General features: G+C 39.7%; 1 long non-coding RNA gene across 1 annotated transcript in view; it reads right to left on the bottom strand.

Moving 5' to 3' along the window:
* The window catches only part of LOC114068825, an 18044-nt gene extending 8700 nt beyond the window's left edge, over positions 1–9344 (bottom strand). Inside the window, exons 1-3 of the long non-coding RNA XR_003573677.1 lie at positions 9243–9344; positions 7670–7673; positions 1955–1958 (exon numbers count right to left, since the gene is read on the bottom strand). This is a non-coding gene — a long non-coding RNA (uncharacterized LOC114068825). The remainder of the gene's footprint in view (positions 1–1954; positions 1959–7669; positions 7674–9242) is intronic.
* Between the last annotated feature and the right edge of the window lie 9621 nt (positions 9345–18965).

The raw sequence follows: 18965 nt of genomic DNA, 5'->3' as shown, positions 1-18965 counted from the left end.
ATTACTTTACAAATTATATAGACAGCCTGCCTAATCACTTTAAGGCAATTGCTGATAGGGACAAGATCAACCAATGTAAAGCATTGGCAGGGGAAATTTAGCTCATAGAAAACTGAAGCTGTATCAGGAGTGACCAAGGTTCAGTTTGATAACCTCTGTAACACTAACAGGTTGCAGCCTAAAAAGTGACTATCACCGCATGGTGCAAGCCAGTAAACAGTGTAGAGGTGACCAGACAAAATAATGATTGTAATTTTTCAAGTTCCTCCTGTATGGAGCCAAAAAGGACACATCTTTACCCAAAAATTACCACAAGGTGCATTATTTGGTTTTTAAGATCTCATGTTTAAAAAAAACCTATGAAAAGTAAATTGCATGAGATTCACCATCGGTATCCCAGAGTAGTGAAAGTCTCAGTGGATCTTACAAGACTGAAAGCATTTGTGCATTTTAAATGCAATGCTTAAAAGACTAAACTATCCCCTCTGGGAATGAGTTAATGTTTCAATTCCAATTCACTTTAAAAATGTCTTCCTGGCATGATAAGCTAGAGGCACTTTGCCAGAGCCTAAAGAAGGTATTCCAAGTTCTCGTCGGGGTGGATAATGCATCGCACTGCTGGTTTTTCATGTTTCAACATCACAAGGAAACACTCCCATTCCAAGCCTACTCCTACAGCCACTGGAGACCAGGCAAACAGTTCCCCAGCTCTTGGTGTGTGACCAGGCTGGCTGCTGTAAGGCGACTGTGAGGTGACTCTGTGGTGACATACAGGACCCCTGAGGCTGAGAAAACTGGGAGGCAAAGCTGAGGACTCCAGTAAAAAGGACATCCATTCTAGAGCTGAAGGATGAAATCAGCTACTAGTTTTCTGAAGGGGAGGAAACACCTGAGGGATTGAAATACTGTTGTAATAGTGGAGATTTCTTTGAAATCCATCTGTTGCTGCTCAGGGGGAAAATCAGAATGCTGCACTCTCTGACAAAAAAATTAAGTTGTTTCCTGAGAGAGGGAGAAAAAGTGGGGCTGGATTTCAAAGTTTTTTCCTGCTGTTTCCTCCTGTGAAGTGGTTCCTGGACCTCACCTACTCCTGCTGGCCAAAGGATCTTGTTTCTCCAGGTGGCCAGTGCAGAGCTGGAAACTGGTTATTCCTCTGCAAAGCCTGCAGCAACTACCACGTTTTCTGAAAATACCAATTACAACTCCCTAGTTAAAATTAGAGATATGCTAATTCGTCCTTTAAAAATTAGCAACTTCATGCAAATTAAAAACAGATGTCTGTGTCTTCAGTCAGTGCTAGTTAGTTTATGCACTTGTTCTTCACACAACCTGTTTTACCATCTCCCCAGAGCCACAATCTCCTAAAACACAGCTCCCCCACTGATCACAGGGCATGCAGCACTAGTGCCTTACACACACCTCCTCTGTGCTAGGCAGCTCTCTACCTTGGCAGTGATCATTTCTGTCATTTTTATTATTGTTTTCTTTAGTGAGGTGCCAACCTGCGATGATTTGAAATTCTGGGCCTGAAGCCAGTCCTCCGGGCCTTTTGAAATTTGCTTGTCACCAGTGTAAACCTTAGGCCACTATTGTGGACAGGTGACAAATTCTCCCTCCTGAAGGTTGTAACCAGCTCTCAGTGTATGTGTTGTTGGTACAGGGTATGCATGTAAATCGATCGGCTAGCACTGAGGGTAAACACTGACTGCTTGAAAATGCTTGGTGGTGTGGGGTTGTGGGGTCAACGATGCAGGCAGAACAAACTTTTTCTGAGTTGCTTTGTCACTGAAAACCCACAACCCATGCATTTTTGTTTTAAAATGCTACATCGGTTTTAGGTAACAAATTTTAAATGGCTTTACAAAGATCCCTGCTTAACAGTATCTGCAGTGCTGCTTCATTACTGCCCATAATACCCCAGTGAATCACAGTACCTGCAGAAAAAAATGACAACAAGTCTCCTCGGTAGAGTATCTACTGCAGGGGGAAAAGCAAGCTTGGTGGAAATATAAATAATAGATTCTAATAGTCACAGCTGTTCATAAATAAGGAGACATATACAAACACAGTCCAGTGAAACAGGCACATTTCTCTCCAAGGCTGACTTGCTGGATGATTTTGTAGGAAACACTTTGTCACTTCTTGGCTCAGTTTCCAAATATGAAATATAAACTGATATGATTCTTACCACTCAGTGTAAATAAAATGCTTTGAGAACACAAATACAAATCAGTATATAGATGCTAATATATTATTTCCTAGCTACATCTACGTTCTGCACAGAGAGTAAAGATGGATTTTTGCTTTTTGCACATCTGTGCCACTAGTGGAAGTTTTGCAAGCCAGATTAGGTCCTTGGGGACATGAGTGCATTCCTACTGCTCTCACTGTGTTTGTACAGTTGCAAAGGGGCTTAAACTACTAAGCAATTCAGCTCATGGGTGTACAACAAAATAACAGCCATCATCTTACCCTGTTAGCTGCATGCGTTCTTCTGTGCAAAGCAAAGGAAAAATTGCACCCAAAATATGAGAAATCAGGAGATAAACGATTCATAAAACACAGAAAGAGTTTACAGCCTTATCAGAGTGGGAAGAGACCAGCTCTGCCTGGAGGAACTATTGGTTTATACCAGCAGAAAAATTCTGCTAATTCTGCTTGTTAAGAAATTGTTCTCAAAATAGTAAGAGGTTTCACTTAATTAAATGTTAGCAGATCCCTGCATAATTTAAATTTCATTTTGGTCAAAAGTCATCTGAGAACCCCTGAACACTGTGGCAGGGCTGCGTGCTAAATTCTGCCTTCATTTATACGGCTGCAGTTCCACTGAGGCCTACAGAATACTGTGTGATGATTAGGTCTTGTTAAATCCATTTAACATAGAAGATGAAATATTGGAAAGCTGAATAACTTGCCCAAGGTCGGTGACACAACGAGGAGCTGAATTACCAGAAAACGACGAGTTCTGTTTGCTTGCTGAATTCACTAGACTCATTGAAAATTTAATTTCTGCTCTGCTGACTCATGTGTAGCCACATGGGTGTGGCTGCAGTATAGGTCATAAAAGTCTTTCTAGGGACGCTGCTGAATCACATCTTCTTGTCTGGGCCTATTCTGTGTGCACATTCAGAGAGGATTGCCAGGACTGGCCACGGCGATAGCAGCTGTTCAAACTGAAATGCGACGCTGCTCCTGCTGCCATCAAGCGCTACGGTTTTCCTATTAGTTAATAAACAGATATTCTCCTCTGTGTTTAACCACAAAAATGTCTTTCGCTTAAGGAACAATTCTTTTCAATAAAGATAGAAAAACAGAGGGAGAGGTGTGTATTTGCACATGCTCTATTAAAACAAATAATTTGAAGGTTTCAATGTACTCTCTAATTTTGAAGTGTACAGCTTTTAAAATATTTTTAGAGTCTGTATGACTCAGGAGAATAGTAACAGCGTCTATGTACTTCCTTTTTTTTTTCCCCTACTATTCCCATGCAGTCTGGGGTCATTCTCCTGCCAAGAGTTAGACAGCAAAGGACTTGGCATCAGCTCTCACTAAGACTTTTACAGGCTTATGCCCAATGCCTAGTCCTATCAAAGCTAACAGGAATGCTCGTGTTGTCAAAACTTAAGCTAAACATCTAACAGATCTGAGACTACATCAGCACTGGTTACTGCTGACTAAAAACCGGAAAAACCTAAGTGTTAGAAGTAATCTGGAAATACAAACTTTGCAAGAAAAATCAGACTATATTTTTGTAGTCTTTAACCCCTTGTAAATAACTGATCCATCTATGTATGTATATAAATGAGTGAAATATGTTGTTGATAAGTAAATGAACTATTCACACCCACGATGGTAAGAGATGCGTAACTGGCTATGTGGTTTTCTATCCACACATTAACAATTCTGGAGTTTTTTTTGTCATGGCACTGATACAAAAATGTCAGAATTAAGAACAGCTTTAAGATCTAATCTTTTTTTCATTAAAGAGAACTCGGTGGCAAACATCTTAGAAGGCTTATGGCAATTTCTTCTTTGAAATTTCTGTTCAATCCTTTTGGATAGAGATTTTCTACAAAAGGTTTAGAATAAGTGGTAGAAAATGTCTTGATGATGCCGTATTTCTTTTTTTCATACAGGGTAGTTTTGATCATGTTAGAATGAATCTGTGCCCTTTGGGGAATTTCTGTAATTCTTAGTTTTGGATTTATGCCTTAGAAGCATTGTGCAGGTAAAAGGATTGAAGTCCATAAGGGGGTCAAGTATAAACCGATGAGGTCAATATTGCAACCCATGTAAGAAGAGGAAAGCACTTTGTTTGATATGACTGCTCTAGAGTGCAAAATGTCTGTGGAAAGGCCTGGCTGGGGCCCCAGCTATAGTCTTGACTAAGAGGGAGTTGCCACTCTTCCTCCTAGGCCTGCAGAAAGCATCTGCTTACCCTGCTCAGGAAGAAAGAGGTGTGGGACTGCTTTCAGGATCTAAGAGCAGTAGCCTTTTCCACATGAATCTCACCTCACTTGAGAGCAAAATGGCATTTGCTACAAACTTGAAAACAGTGCTGGTAAAGGTCATTCTTTGCAAAAGTGCATTCTTTTCAAAGATGACCTATACATGAAAAAAAAAACCAAAACAATTAATGAAATGGTGAGCATCACAGCAAAACCAATATACAAACATATACTTAAACACAGGGTTGGCAGCTGTCATTTCTTTAATTTCTGTGGTTCCTTAGCATTTTGGAGCAAAGGCTGTCATGAGAATAGAAGACCCCTTCACTAAATGTCAGAGTAAACACTGCTTGTAACCCCCAAAGAAGAATCTATAGACACTAATACGCTTTCAAAATTCAACACTACCAGATAAATAAAAAACTCCAGAAGAGCTTTCTATTTTTGTATTTCATGAATCAGAAAGGTCACAAGCCCAAACTAAAAAAAAAAAAAAAAAAAAAAAAAAAAAAAAAAAAAAAAAAAAAAAAAAAAAAAAAAAAAAAAAAAAAAAAAAAAAAAAAAAAAAAAAAAAAAAAAAAAAAAAAAAAAAAAAAAAAATGCCTTGCAGGCACAAAGGGTAAAATGCTGAAGATGAGATGTAGTTTATTAGAAAATATTGCACATTACTTGTCATAGGAATGTATTCCTAACATAATAAAGCAAATCCAGGAGAGATTTGCCACCTGATTTTACCCTCTCTTCCTTCACCATTAGATGCTCATTCTTCCATTTCTTACTCGGCAATTTTGAAAGCATCTCTCTGTCACTTCCATGCTACTCTCCCGATCTTCCATGCTGAGCAGATCCATTTACTGAACTTGAAGAAGCAGAACTGCCTCCCCTAAGTTGCTGAGTACATGTACCAGTGCCAGCAGGAGATAGGCAGAGAAGAACAGTAGCATTTTAAAGAGGGGGGGGGGGGGAGGGGGGAAGGAGGTCTGAAAGCAGTAAAGGACTGAAAGGAAGAATATTTGACAAGTTTTGACATCTAGTAAATTTAAAAGAAAGTTAACAAATAGAAAGTAATAAGAAAAACAAGCATTTGTGGGTAGAGAAGGTCATTGGCTAGACAGTAAGTTTTGAACATGTTAGGGCCAAGTAGAAAAAGGAACAGGAGACAACAGGCAAGAGTGGAGATCTGAGAAGTACAAAGAGTGGAGCTGAAGTATTAATAGCTGTGTATTAAAGGTCAAATCCTACAGAGTGTAGTTAGAGTTTGGTTCTTTCATTTATAATTGCTTAACATTGATGCAATTCTACTGACTTACTATAGCAACCTTCATCATCTAACTTGGACTGTTTGTTTTTTTTTTTTTAATAAAGCCAGTGATTCCTATTTCAAATCATCAGATCTACTGGTACTCTGAATTAGATTTTAGCATAAGCAGGAAGTCAGGAAGTGCAAAAGAGCATTTCTTTAAAAAAAAAAAAAAAAGAGAGGTATTTAGGGCAAAAGATATTGGACATCTGTTAATCTTGATTGCTCTAACTAAAGACAGACAGAGAGGGAGGGTTTAATCCCTCCATGTATTCCTATTCTATTAGATTCATACAGTTTTCTCAACACTAGTGAGACAGGGATAGGTGAGCATATCCATTCCTGTTCATACGTGGACAGGGCATGTAAACCCTAATTCCCCCTTACCTATAATGACTGACTTTCAGTGAAACTGCAGAAAATTTTCAGTAGTTCTACCGGATCAAGGGGGTGATCTGACTCCAATTATTACAAAGGCAAGAGATTGTAGCCTATTGAATATAAAAAAGTGGAAAATTACCAGCCTAATAAGTAACCAAGCAACAGAGGCAAGCCATTATTGCTATGAAAACTTTAGCTTTAGCATTCACCGGTTTCTACTTTAAGTTTACAGAGCTAAGGTGACATTTTCCCCAGGCTTTAGACAAGAAAGGTCCTGCATCACTATCATCTTTTGTGATTTTCACGCCAGTCAGCAGCTTTCTCACCAGGACTCCACCAGACCCCCTTAGTCTTTCCTTTCTTAGCAGCCTAACGAGAGCTGAGCTCATTTAACATCTGTCACAGCCACCATGCTTACACACCCAAGTTAGCTTCTTTGCAGAGCAAATTATTCCGTGCAGACACAACCAGCAGATGCCACGTCCGGCACCCCACCTAATCTGTGAGAAGTATCTCGAGCATCTCAGCTTGGTACTGCCGTGGTGTGCTGGAGACACATTATTGCTTGCTTAACAGCTTACGCTACTTCCATTATCTTAAAATGGGGTTATTCAGCTTCCTTAAGGGAGTGCTAGAGGGATAAAGTCACACATACTCCTGCAGTACCCAGCAGGGTGAAAGAAGCCACGCAAAACACCACGTCCCTCTGTGAGTGGTGCAGGCTGAGCTGCCCCCCCCCCTCCAAGCACTTCCCTCTGGCCTCCCCATACCCTGCCTGACTTGCTCCCTTCCTTCCAAGCATGAGTCAAGCAGTGGATCAAACACGGGGGAACTGAAGACAGGAGCATTGCTCCCTGTCCCCAGTCAGATTAGTGGCCATTCAAGCATATAGTTTTAGAGGAATAAGCTAAGGGAGAAAAGGGAGAAATCACAAGGTGGTGAGAGGGCAAGAATGGAGAGTAGCTTAATTAAATTAACTGAGGGAATATTTACACTTCCCATTTCTGAGATTTGCAATTCTGTAGAATAATCTCCCAGAGGAAGTAATGAAAACCTCATCACTGAGCCATTTTAAATGAGTTGGAATAGCTCTACACTGAGCAACACTGTGGGGGCTGTGGACTGGCTTATGGTTCCTCTCTCTTTTTATAACTAATCAAGCACACTCTCTTTATATCTCCATGGCATGGGGATAATCCATATCAACTCCTAAATGTATTTGACTTTTAAAACCTGTATAGATACTTATCCAAATAAATTAATACGATTACCAACAGGATTAATGTACTGTTGTTTGTTATTCTTCTGTTTCCTGCATTCATACAATATAAATGGTAATTTAGAACTTTTGGCTCACTTCTGAAAGCATTTTGTGATGTGGATTCCCCATGCACACACATATCTGTGGAAAGCCTTCCCTATAACTTTGCATGGCACTAAATATTTCTTCTCTTGTCTAATCCTAGGAAACTGTAGGTAAAACAAGACCTTTATGGGTCACAATCCTTTGCATTCTCTTATTGTACATCTTAATAAAGACATTTCTAGGCTAAAAACGGAATATTTCAGAGGATTTGAGCTGGTATTGCACAACCCTAGGGACAGAGCCCATCTCGGATATACCCCAAAGGGATCCTCTGCAGAAGGATGAGAACAGCTGCACCAGAGGTCACCATTTCTTTTAATAGTTACCTAAGTTGCCTCTAATACCTGGTGCTGCAGTTGTGGAGTACTTTTTTCAAGTGTTTGTGCTCCCATCTATGTAGTAGTTAAGTAACAAGGTCTAAATATATAGGCTTTGCATAGTACAGAAGCTTACTCAACTCAGAGTAGCTAATTCTGTTGCTACTGTGCAGAATTAATTCCATTAGCTTACTATGATGATTTTACCTTATTCATAAATACCTTGATTCTTTACTAGAAAAAGGTTTAAAATTGAAATGAGAAAGAAGGGTGTAAATGGGATTACTAGGAAGAAGGCAGTAGTTACCGGACCCACTGAAGTTTTTCCAGCTATTTCTATGAGAGACAATATTATGCTTCACTTTCTATTGGAAAATTATGTTTAAAGTTTCCATGAAAAACATCTGCCGCATTCCACCCCAGCACTGGCAGTCATTCAGTGACAGATTAAATCACTCATTCCATATATGCTAGTAAATTTAGTCTCCCTTCTGCTAAAGTTGTTATTGACCATGGCTTATTGAAGGACTCATTTCGTAAAAGTCATTTTCTAACTTTTTCCAATTTGGCTACTCTTTGCAAATAAATTGTTCTTTCTTTCTGTATCATTTGCACCTTGAATACAAAGGTTGCTTCCAGACACACAGTGTTTTGGAAAATCAGGCCACCAGACTTTCCCAAACATAACAGAACATCTATTTTAATCTTGGCTTGTGAGGATGATGCAGACAGTATTGTTCAGAACTTTTTGTTTTGTCACAAAGGTCTCATTATAACATGGGCAAAGGTAATCAGGATCCCAGCTGATTACATTTTACATTTTCTGTCTTGAACTACAAGAACAGCTCACTGAATCACAGTTGCAACACAAGAGGCACCAGCCATTCCCTGAGCAGTGGGGCACATTTGTGCAGCTCACAAGGCAAAAGTGTTTTACATATTTGAATGCTTTGGTTCAAAGTGATTGAGCTATCTCAAAATTAAATATTCATTTTGCAAGTGGGTTTCATTATTGCCCTTTCGCAACAAGCTAAACTGAGCTTTAAAGATCCCTAGCAAAGATGACATTGCTGAATGTCACTAGAAGCAGAAATGAAACCCCTCTGAGATCTATGGTTTCCTTCCTCTAGACACCAGCAAAGGAATTTCAAGGGGAATTCAAGTTGTTAAGTACCTAAGCCTTAATGGCATGGTCTAGACTGTGGGGCAGTTATGCTTCATGGCATGTTTTACACTCCTGGTCTGACAGTTACCTTGAACTTTCCCAGAGCACTGCAGCTGCCTCCTGCCCATCCATCCATGTCTTGCACTTGCACAACTAGATCTCATCCTGAGGAGGAATTTGGACACCAGTGGATATGCACCTTGACTTGACATATGGGGGATATTTGTGGAGCTGCAGAACTTAGACTGTTTAAATGGGAGTTAACACAAAATCAGAGGATGGGTCAGGTTGGGAGGGACCACAGTGGGTCATCTGGTCCAACCTCCTGCTCATGCAGGGTCATCCCAGAGCACATGGCAAAGGATTGCGTCCAGAAGATTCTGGAATATCTCCATTGAGGGAGACTCCACACCCTCTGTGGGCAACCTGTTCCAGTGCTCAGTCACTGCACAGGAAGGAAGTTTTTCTTCACGTTCAGGTGGAACTTCCTGGCCATCAGTTCCTGCCCGAGGCTTCTTGTCCTATTTCTGGGCACCCCCAAGCAGAGCCTGGTCCACTCTCTGACCCCTCCCTGCAGACACTGACAGGCAGAGATCCCTCTCAGTCACCTTTTCTCGAGGAAGAACAGGCTCAGCTCCCTCAGCCTTTCCTTGTCAGAGAGATGCTCCAGTCCCTTCATCATCTTTGTCACCCACTGGTGGACCTGCTGCAGGAGCTCCATGTCTCTCTTGTGCTGAGGAGACCAGAACTGGACACAGCACTCCACACAGGGCCTTAAAAGTTGCACTTTGTGATTTTTGAATTCTCCTTCCATATTTCTGTATTCTGAATTATGGCTTAGTCAGAGTCAGAGTTTCTAAAATATTGACACAATTTTTGATAATTTTCTTCTTTTCACCTCAACACTCAGCTTTAAACTGAACTCTGGTGGAGTCCAATATTTAAAAGCACATTAAGTTCTTAAACCAAAAATTAATCAGTCCATTTTGTGTTTGACCACATCAGGATTCTGAATGTGCTACAATGTTGATTTTCATACTGACACATTTTGAACTTCCAAGACATGAAGAAGTGTTTGAAAACACTTACATGCCAACTTGAGCCTTGTACAATAACTGCCATTATTTCACAACGACCTCTCTTTACTTTGGAGTATGAAGAATCATCTGCCAAACACTACGTGGATCATAACTCATAAATTATTAGCATCTCTAGGCAAATTTTGCATCTGTCAATTTTTACACCGCAGAAATTGCCCCTTAGATGTTGTTTACAGTCCTCCTGCTGGTACTTAAAGATTATTATGTTTGAGAAACAGAGTGATTACTTCCTTCTTATGATAATTCATTACGTTTTATAGATTTTTATACAGAATATATATACTAATGTGTAGGGTTGTAATTCTTTTGTTGTATCCAGTTCAAGCAGAGGATTGTGAAATAAAAGGTCTATTTACAACACTTACTACAATAAAACCTTGTCTAAACTTCAAGAAACAGCCTGTCACTACTTATTATTATTAAAAAAACAAAGTGTGAGTGAGGCCAAACAGTGACTCTCTAAAACTACCAGGAAACTTTCAAAAAGTCATCAACAAATGTATCTTATGAATAATGTCATGTAGGAAGAGAAAGTAATGAGACTTGGATATACTATGGATGCAAAAGGAACCTGATTGGAAATTTCAATCCTCATGCCTTTGTTTTGCTTCTAATGCAAACAGTAGCTGAGTAAAGTTTAAAAAAAAAAAAAAAAAAAAAAAAAAAAAAAAATTTGATTAGAACAAAACTTCTGCAGCACACAGACCGAGGTTTTCAGTCACCAAAAATGAAAGTAATGAAAATCAGGATGTGAACACTCACTGTGTCAGGCTTTGGCAAAATAATAGCTGTCTTTCAAATTAGAAGGCTTCACAGACCCTGTTAGAGAGTGCACAGAAACAGCCCACATAGCTCTGCCTTCATGGTAGAGAGTCCAAAACACAATACCACCAGCAGTGCCGCATGCAGGCTTTACAAATATTTGATTATACCTCCTCTAAGAGCCTAAAAAATCTAAATGAATATTTGGGAAGATGAGTAACAGCTTGGCATGAATATTTCAAACAAACTGTCCTAGGTATTTGTATAAAGCCACTCGAACCTGCTCATTTGTGTGTCTGTACATCTAGATCAGTGCATTTTCATCCCTTTTATTTGCTTCATAAGGTTCATACAGACCTATGCGTTGGACAAACACAAATTAGAATTACCTACCACTTGAGAATAAGCAATTTATTTGCAGTACAGAGCATCCACTAAAACATTATACTTTGAGAGCAATTTGTTCGTCTTCAGATTTTTTTTTAATTAGCTGTCCCTTTACCAAGCTCAGCCCATCACCCTGGTTACTCTACCTTTTGCTTAACTTTAAGCTCACATTTCCCACTGAGCACATGGCAGACAGTTTGAGGCCTCAGCACATGCCAGTCTTGGATATATCATTCTCTTCACCCCATGAGAGCAGAGAGAGCTGAAAGATCACAAAAACAGCTCCAGTGGAAAAAGCCATTACATCTTATAAACCAAGGCCCTGAACCAGAAGTCATTACTATAACAATGCAAAGTGGAGGTAAAATATCACCTCTTCAGTGTGACAGTATTTTACAACCATTTCATACTTATGCAAAGGATTGCAAATATGACAGGCAATAATGAATTAATAGATCAGCCACATAGTCGCATCAAGGGTAAAAATACAGATTTATTCAGGGCTCACTGGAGTTACAGAGCAAAATTTTAAACTAAGAGAGACTCTTTTTCCTGAAAAAGTTCTTCCTCACATTCACATCACTTTTAGGACTATCATCAAATTCTGGTATGCCTTCAGATGGATGTGAAAAATGTTGTAATACACAAAAATTGTAGTTGCTACAGGATGTATTAGCTGCCAGTGGGATGGGAAGGTGAGACTCCAATGAGTTGACAATGTTTCAAATAAAAGGTTAAATTTCTGCTCATTAAACTGTAGGAAAGGTAGGGTTTTGATGAGAATCTTTCCTGGATGACTGCTAATCTTTTTGTTCAACACACAGATATTCTGTTGCCTATTGTCATGGTAACAGGCAGCTCTACTCTGCTCTGCTTCTGCCTTTTCTTAGGCTATGGACACCCATGCACTTCTCCCCGGGGACAATCCTGTCATTCTTCCAGTCTTATCCTGAAAGTTTTGCGTTGGCCCTTCCTTACCTTTCACACCTGATAATCCGCCCCTTCCCCAGAAAAGGACCTTTCTTTGTTCTCAGGGACGGGACACAGTTCTGTGAGTTATTTTTTATCGTCCTGCCATGAAAGGCATAGGCACCAGCTCATGTTCATGCTCCACCTCACTGTCTGTACAGGTGTAATTGGATCCCACTGCTTGGCTCCCGAAACTCAAGCTGACATTGGAGGATGTATAATGTGATGCAGGCATACACATACTGACCAACACATTATTATAATGAATACTTTTAGTAGCTGGAATAATGCAGTAGAGCAAGAAAGATTCAAAATTAGCATACGCATTTCAAGCATGTAAAGGTCATCCAGTCTTTTCCTTGCCTGCAAACTCTTCCCACCTGGCTTGGCCAGCAAAGCACAGGGAGGGACCCAAGCACATGTCTCATGAACCAGCCTGATTGTACCTGCCTGCTGCAGCTCCCTCCCTTGTGTTCCCCTCACTACTTGCTCTCTCTCAGCATCCTTAAGACCCTTCCTGTATTCAGATAAAAGGACAATTTGCTACTGCCTCGATGTGTAATTCTGCTAACTAGACAGACCTCTCAGAGTGAAATATTTATCCTGCTCATAATGCAAACACGCCATGCGAGTGACAGCCTTTCCCAAACTATTACAAATCATCCAGGATCACCCCCACACTTGTCATACACACTATTCTCAAAATGGAACCACTCACTGGCAGATTGTTCAGTCAGTTCAGCAAAGGGAGAGCGGGTGATACGAAGCCTGAGGGCTATTCTAACCTACACCAACTGGCAGCGATCCCAGAGGGAATACACCGGCTGTGGGGAGGCATACGTGCTCCGGGGGCCAGCCTCAGACCTCCCCCTTTGGGAGCTAAGAGGGAAAATGGTGCAAGACACAAAGACAGGAATGCTGTGACTGATGAAATCAATTATCTCCAAAAAAAGTTGCCAGTTTGCCAGAGCCAGGTACTTTTTTGGATCCTTTGGATAACTTACACAGCATAAAGTCTGGAATAGTCAAGGGTGTCATAGAATAGTTTGAGTTGGAAGGGACATCAAAAGGTCACTGAGTCCAATCCCCGTTCCCACCCAACCTGGAATGTTTCCAAGGATGGGGTATCACCTCTTGCGGCAAAAAAATTTCAATATAATATCGACTAAAAACCTTTGTGTTCAGTTCTAGACCTTTTACTAAAACCTTGCCTTGTAATTTTTATTCATTGGTCTGGCAGTGTAAAAACAATGCAAATTTCTGATGTAAAAAGCAGAAAAAGAAACAACAACAACAACGACAAAAAAGGTTGTTTCAGACCCTCCTTACTTTCCATCAAGAAACTAAACAGGGTGAGAGGGGTACTATTCATTTTCCTTTTCTGACAATCTTCGTAGTGAACAGGCTAGCACAACCAAGGCAGATCTCTTGAATCATTCATTTAGCATTATTAGAAAATTTTGCCTACCTTGTTTTTTACCTAGGGCTAATCTAAGTAAAACTTAGGTTAAAATCTGGATGGAGACCTCAGGCTTTGGCCCAGTGTGTTCTTTGGATGCAAATGGAATGAATGAATGAATGTATGAATGCATGCTCAGTGCTGCAGGCAATATTTATCACAGTTAATACTAATGTTGTGTCCTTACTTAACACTGTTCCTTTGAGGCTCCCAAAGCATTTAGTATTTGCAATAGTCCTATAGTATTGTTATTAATTATTATTGTGTTTACAGATACAAGTCGAGATAAGACACGTCTAAACCTTTCCAAAGACATGAAACACAATCTGAATCTGTGGATTGTCAAGAAAAGTATAAGATCAGAAGTGACCCGGTTTTCACCTCTTCATGATCTAGACAATTGGCCTTTCACTTGTTATGGCCCATGTAATTTGTCCATCATTATTAATAGCAGCAGGAATACAAAAAAGCTAGCAAGGCTCAAAGGGCTTGTTGCCTGTGTATAAAAATAGAGAAGGCCACTGGTGCGGTAGAACGTCAAAGTCTTTCTCAACCATGATAATCTTACAAAGCAATTGTAAGTGACATTGGACTTTGGAGATAAAACAGTACCAAAAAAAATTCTATGAGTAGATTTTACTTTACTTATATTTTCTACTATAAGCTTTCCTTTCTCTCTATTTTTGTAGTTTGTCTACCTAATGCCCTTACATGATTCTACACAGAGCCTTTCTCAACACACAGAGAATCTATTAAATCTTCTTTGGAGAAGGTAAACACGCATGAGAAAAGATGCTGGCATTATTTTGCACTATCTCACCCAGCTCTCTGAATGCAAGTACAAAATGTGAGCAGCAGTGAATGACAGCTAGGGGTGGGTTTTTCATATAAGAGCCCGTGTTTACCCCAGAGCACTTGTATCTTCAGCACAGCACAGTTTCTATGTCAGTGCAGCAACTGGCTCCTATAGGAAAAGCCTGTTGGGCGTACTGTAGATGCTGTGACAGCTAATGGCCTCAGAAACAGGCAGACAGCACAGTTCCAAAACAAATGACTAATATGAAGATGGTGTACAGAAAAGAGAGGTGCATAGAAACAGAAAAAAAAGAAATACCAGTGCACTGGCCAAGACAGAGGCAGAGCTCACTGTGAAAACTGTTCAGCAAGATAAATAGAAAAAGGGGAATTTTCCCCCTCTTAAATGCAGCTGTAGAGGAGAGAGATGTATGCCATACACCCCTCTTATTTTTACTGGGAGCCACAAATAGGCTGCCCTGTTATATATGAACTTTAATAATCTCACTCACATAAACATGTGCATTAAACCAGAGGATTGATTGTAACTTGCTCCCAGATAAAACATGAAGCTTTTGGGCCCACAGTCTGCAGTCAATTTCCAGACTCTGCAAAGGTGAAGTGAGACCTGAATATTTTTTCTGATTCCTAAGTTATTACTGACTCAAATGTCCTGAATACAGATTAGAAGAATTACCTGATTATATTAACCTAGGGAAAGAGTTGAGTAAAAAACCACGATCGTATTTCAGTAAAATAGTCTCCATTAGAGAGTAAAATCTCTCTCCCTCTCCCTCTCTCTCAAGTATTTATATGCAGCATGCAATGCTTTTTACAACCCATTTTTGGGTTACTTGAATACAACTGAACATTGTCTGAAAGATGATGAAGTCACCTAGGACTCATCTCCTAGGACAGCATTAAGCTATCCCTCCTGCCAGTCATAAACACATAACATGCCTGCATTTAATGTTTGCTCTGTTCCGTTTGAAATGTTAATCATCTCTATGTAAATTCTAGCACACTGAAACTTAGTTCATATTAACTTCAAGTTACCTGATTTAGATACGGTAAAGGACAGCCATTTATCGGCTGCTTTTTAAAGATCAAAGAAGCTTGTCCCTAAAATATGCCCCATAACATGCAAATGAATCTTAATGTCTCTAATTAGATTATGACTTGAGGGTTCTTTCTGCTGTTGAAATAAAGTGTTACTGTATCATGGGCTTAATACACTCCAAGGATCTGATCTTCTCAGCAAGTCACAGCCACACTTCCTACCCCGGTCTGTGATGCGCCTCCCCTCATTGGTTTTGTTACAGAAAAATTCAAATCTTCTTTTCCAACACCTCCTCTTCAGCTCTGACACTGATGACATTGTGGAAATGCCTGGGGAGTCGAGACTCCCCCACGGTGGGTGTAGGACTTCCTGCGGCTCTGCTGCGCAACGTGCTCAGCAACTGTGTGTGACAGGGTTTAGAGGCTCTACGTACCTGCTGATGAGTAAGAAATTAATTCACACTCCAAGATTATTCTCCACTGCTGCATCTTTTACAGGGAGATAAGTATGTCACAGTAGTTATCTCCCTTTAAAATCCCAGTGGTGAGAAACCCTTTTACTTCCCCTGAGAGGTAGAAAAGTGAGGTCAGCACTACATCACATGCCTGTAAGTGACTCCACCTGCCATGTTTCACAGTAAAATAAGAATTTGCTGTCTCCACGATGCTATACAGTGGGAAACAAAAATACAGGGTAGGAAAACATTTTGTTTGACTGTGAAAGAAAAGCCTTAGTCACCCGGTGAAAATATATGTACTTAAAACTAAAAAGGTGTGGCTGGCAACTGGACCAGCACTTCCAATTGCACAGGGAATATTGCAAACTCCCAAACAGAAGCTACTTGGTAAGCAGGAGATGAGAACAGCAAACGTGAAGAGATGGCTGAGGGTTTGTTACAAATGCAGCCCTCCTTCATGCTCATGAATCATTTCTTAATGTCCTGATTTCTTCAAGTACACTTGTTGATATGCTACAGGCTATATCTGTGAAGCAACATTGCCATGGAGCAAACATCATTATGAGTTATGTGCACAAGAAATGGGAAATCTGACCCATCTCTCTCTGCTGTCTTATTATATCAAAATATTATACTGTAAGGTTGCTGGGGCTCTTGTCTGTATGTTTCTGATTTTTTTCAGTTGTGGTCCCTTAAATTATTCCTCAGTAAGCACTGAAGTTTTTATTTGGGCATCTCTAGGTTAATATTAAAATTAATATAAATGTTTTTCAGCTCATTTGTGAGACTTGTTTTAAGCATTTGGATTTTCTGGAAAGACAGAAGTTTACACATAAGGCAACTCTACTTTTTTTTTTTCTGCACAAACACAAGAGGATGGCACAAGAGCAGAGAAAGGGTTTGTATCTGACAAAGAAATCATAAAATCATAAAATGGCTGGGTTGGACGGGACTTAAATATCATCCAGTTCCCCTCTGCCATAGACAGGGACACCTTTCACTAGACCAGGTTGTTCAGAACTCCATCCAGGTTGCTAATGAAGAAGAATTACGGAGAGAAAAATAAGAACCTTACGATATGTGATTATTTTCAAGAATATTCAACCTTGGCTCAAAGATATTTGGATAACAAATACTGGGGCTGCACAAACAGCAAATTAAATTGGAGATGCCTATTTTTCAGCATGTTTAAAATTCAGTTGTTCATTAAAATAAAATAAGTGGTAATTCAAGGATCAGGTTTTACACTCAAATGGGTTGTTTCATTGTGTATTTTTCCAAATATGTTAGAAGACTTGGTTTGCATGTTCAGCACAGATTTGTAAGAATAAAAAAATGTGCAGAAGAGATCTGAGGACTTTCGCTGGCAGCCTGCAAGTTTCACACCAAAATCTGTGATATGCAAATGCCAACAACATTCTTGAGTAATTAGGTCAGTACCTGAGCATTAGTGAAACATAGACCTTTGGTGTAGGATTTGACCACAGATTCTTTTAATGGTTGGACAAGATGAGAATGGGTGTTGTGTTGTTAGTCCATGACAGGCCCAGGGCAAGGAAAAGGGTCTTCAGATGGAGCTCAGGTGGATCCACTCTGTCTGTGGGGACATGGACAAGGACTTGGGCACTGATGAGCTGTAAGAACACTGTGCCCTGAAGAAGCTAATGAAAGGGGATGGCAGCAGAGTCCCTCAACAAAATAAAAGTTATGAGTCTAGGAATTAGAGACCAAAGCCAAAAGCTGTGGCCGAGGCTCCCTGGAGAAACTATGAGTTTCCTTCATGAGCAGGAGTTGGCAGAAAATTAGAGAGCTGAAGTCTTTCAGCAAAGGTGACCTAATATTTGAGCTGGAATGGTCAGAAGAGGCTGGCTCATACCAGACCTAACGAAGTGGAGCTTCCCAAAAGGAAACTTTTTTCCATATGAGTCATGCTTTTGCAAGAGCTGAGAACCTTACAGTGTCAACAGTGGGAAAGCAGATGGATGAGACTATGCCTGAGCCTTACATACAGATATGCAAATCTAAAGAGAACCACCCAAAAAAGTCATAAGCTTATGGTAATAAAGACATGGATTTACATGTAAAAATTCTAGGTCACTCTTCTACAGGAGCAAGTGTCTCACTGAAGGAACCTTGCATGCTCCTCACAACTAAATTAAACCAAAAATATAGTCGTCATGCCAGATATAGTCAGTATTACAAGATCTGCAGGTCTAATCCTCTTTCCTGTAATATGAGTGCAATTGCACTGACCTTGTATGCTTTAAGTTAGTGTAGGTCCATTTGACACTGAGCATTTTAACTTTTGTCTTCCTGAAATCATTCATATTTGTGTCAGGATGAAAAATTATACTGGAAGAGGAGGGCTAAGTTTAATACATAACAAAAATGGGATATAACAAGGAGATTTTTCTTTTTTGCTCTTCTACCAAAACAGATTTACTATATAATTTTGTTATGAATAATCTTCTATGACTCTATTTAACTACACGATTTGCTCTAAAAAGCTACACACGTGCTTATAACACTATATTAAAGCAATGTTGGATCAGATGCAGCTGAAACTGGCAAATGTATTTTTTTCTAGTATGTCAGAATAAACATAGAACACTGGATTTATTATTCTGAAGTTAAATTGCATTTTGATTCTACTGTGGTAAATATTACTCAGGTGATTTTTATTCTAGTGGCATGCATAGTCTCTAATGACACTGGCTATTTGCTGATCCCAATATGGTTAGCATTTGGGTCCATTTATGTAGGTGGTGATGTGTGATAAAGATGAAACATTTGGGACTTGTTTTATGGATGTTCACTAAATAATTTCCAACCTTATTTGTTTGAACCAAAGTGAAAAACTTACTTTGCAACAAACAAGCCTGAATTTATTAGCCACTTTTTTTTTCTCATTTATGTCTTGAAAAATTATTGGTTTTAGCCCACAGGAGCCTGAGGCTTTACTTGTGAATAAATTATTTGTTATATCCTGATTTATTGTG

The sequence above is a fragment of the Empidonax traillii genome, unplaced genomic scaffold (genome assembly GCF_003031625.1).
Source record: "Empidonax traillii isolate 1590-97213 ecotype Southwest subspecies unplaced genomic scaffold, ASM303162v1 scaffold1131:size219079, whole genome shotgun sequence".
Taxonomy (NCBI): Eukaryota; Metazoa; Chordata; class Aves; order Passeriformes; family Tyrannidae; genus Empidonax; species Empidonax traillii.
The sequence above is the reverse complement of the archived record's forward strand: the minus strand, read 5'-3'. Positions and strand labels throughout refer to the sequence as shown.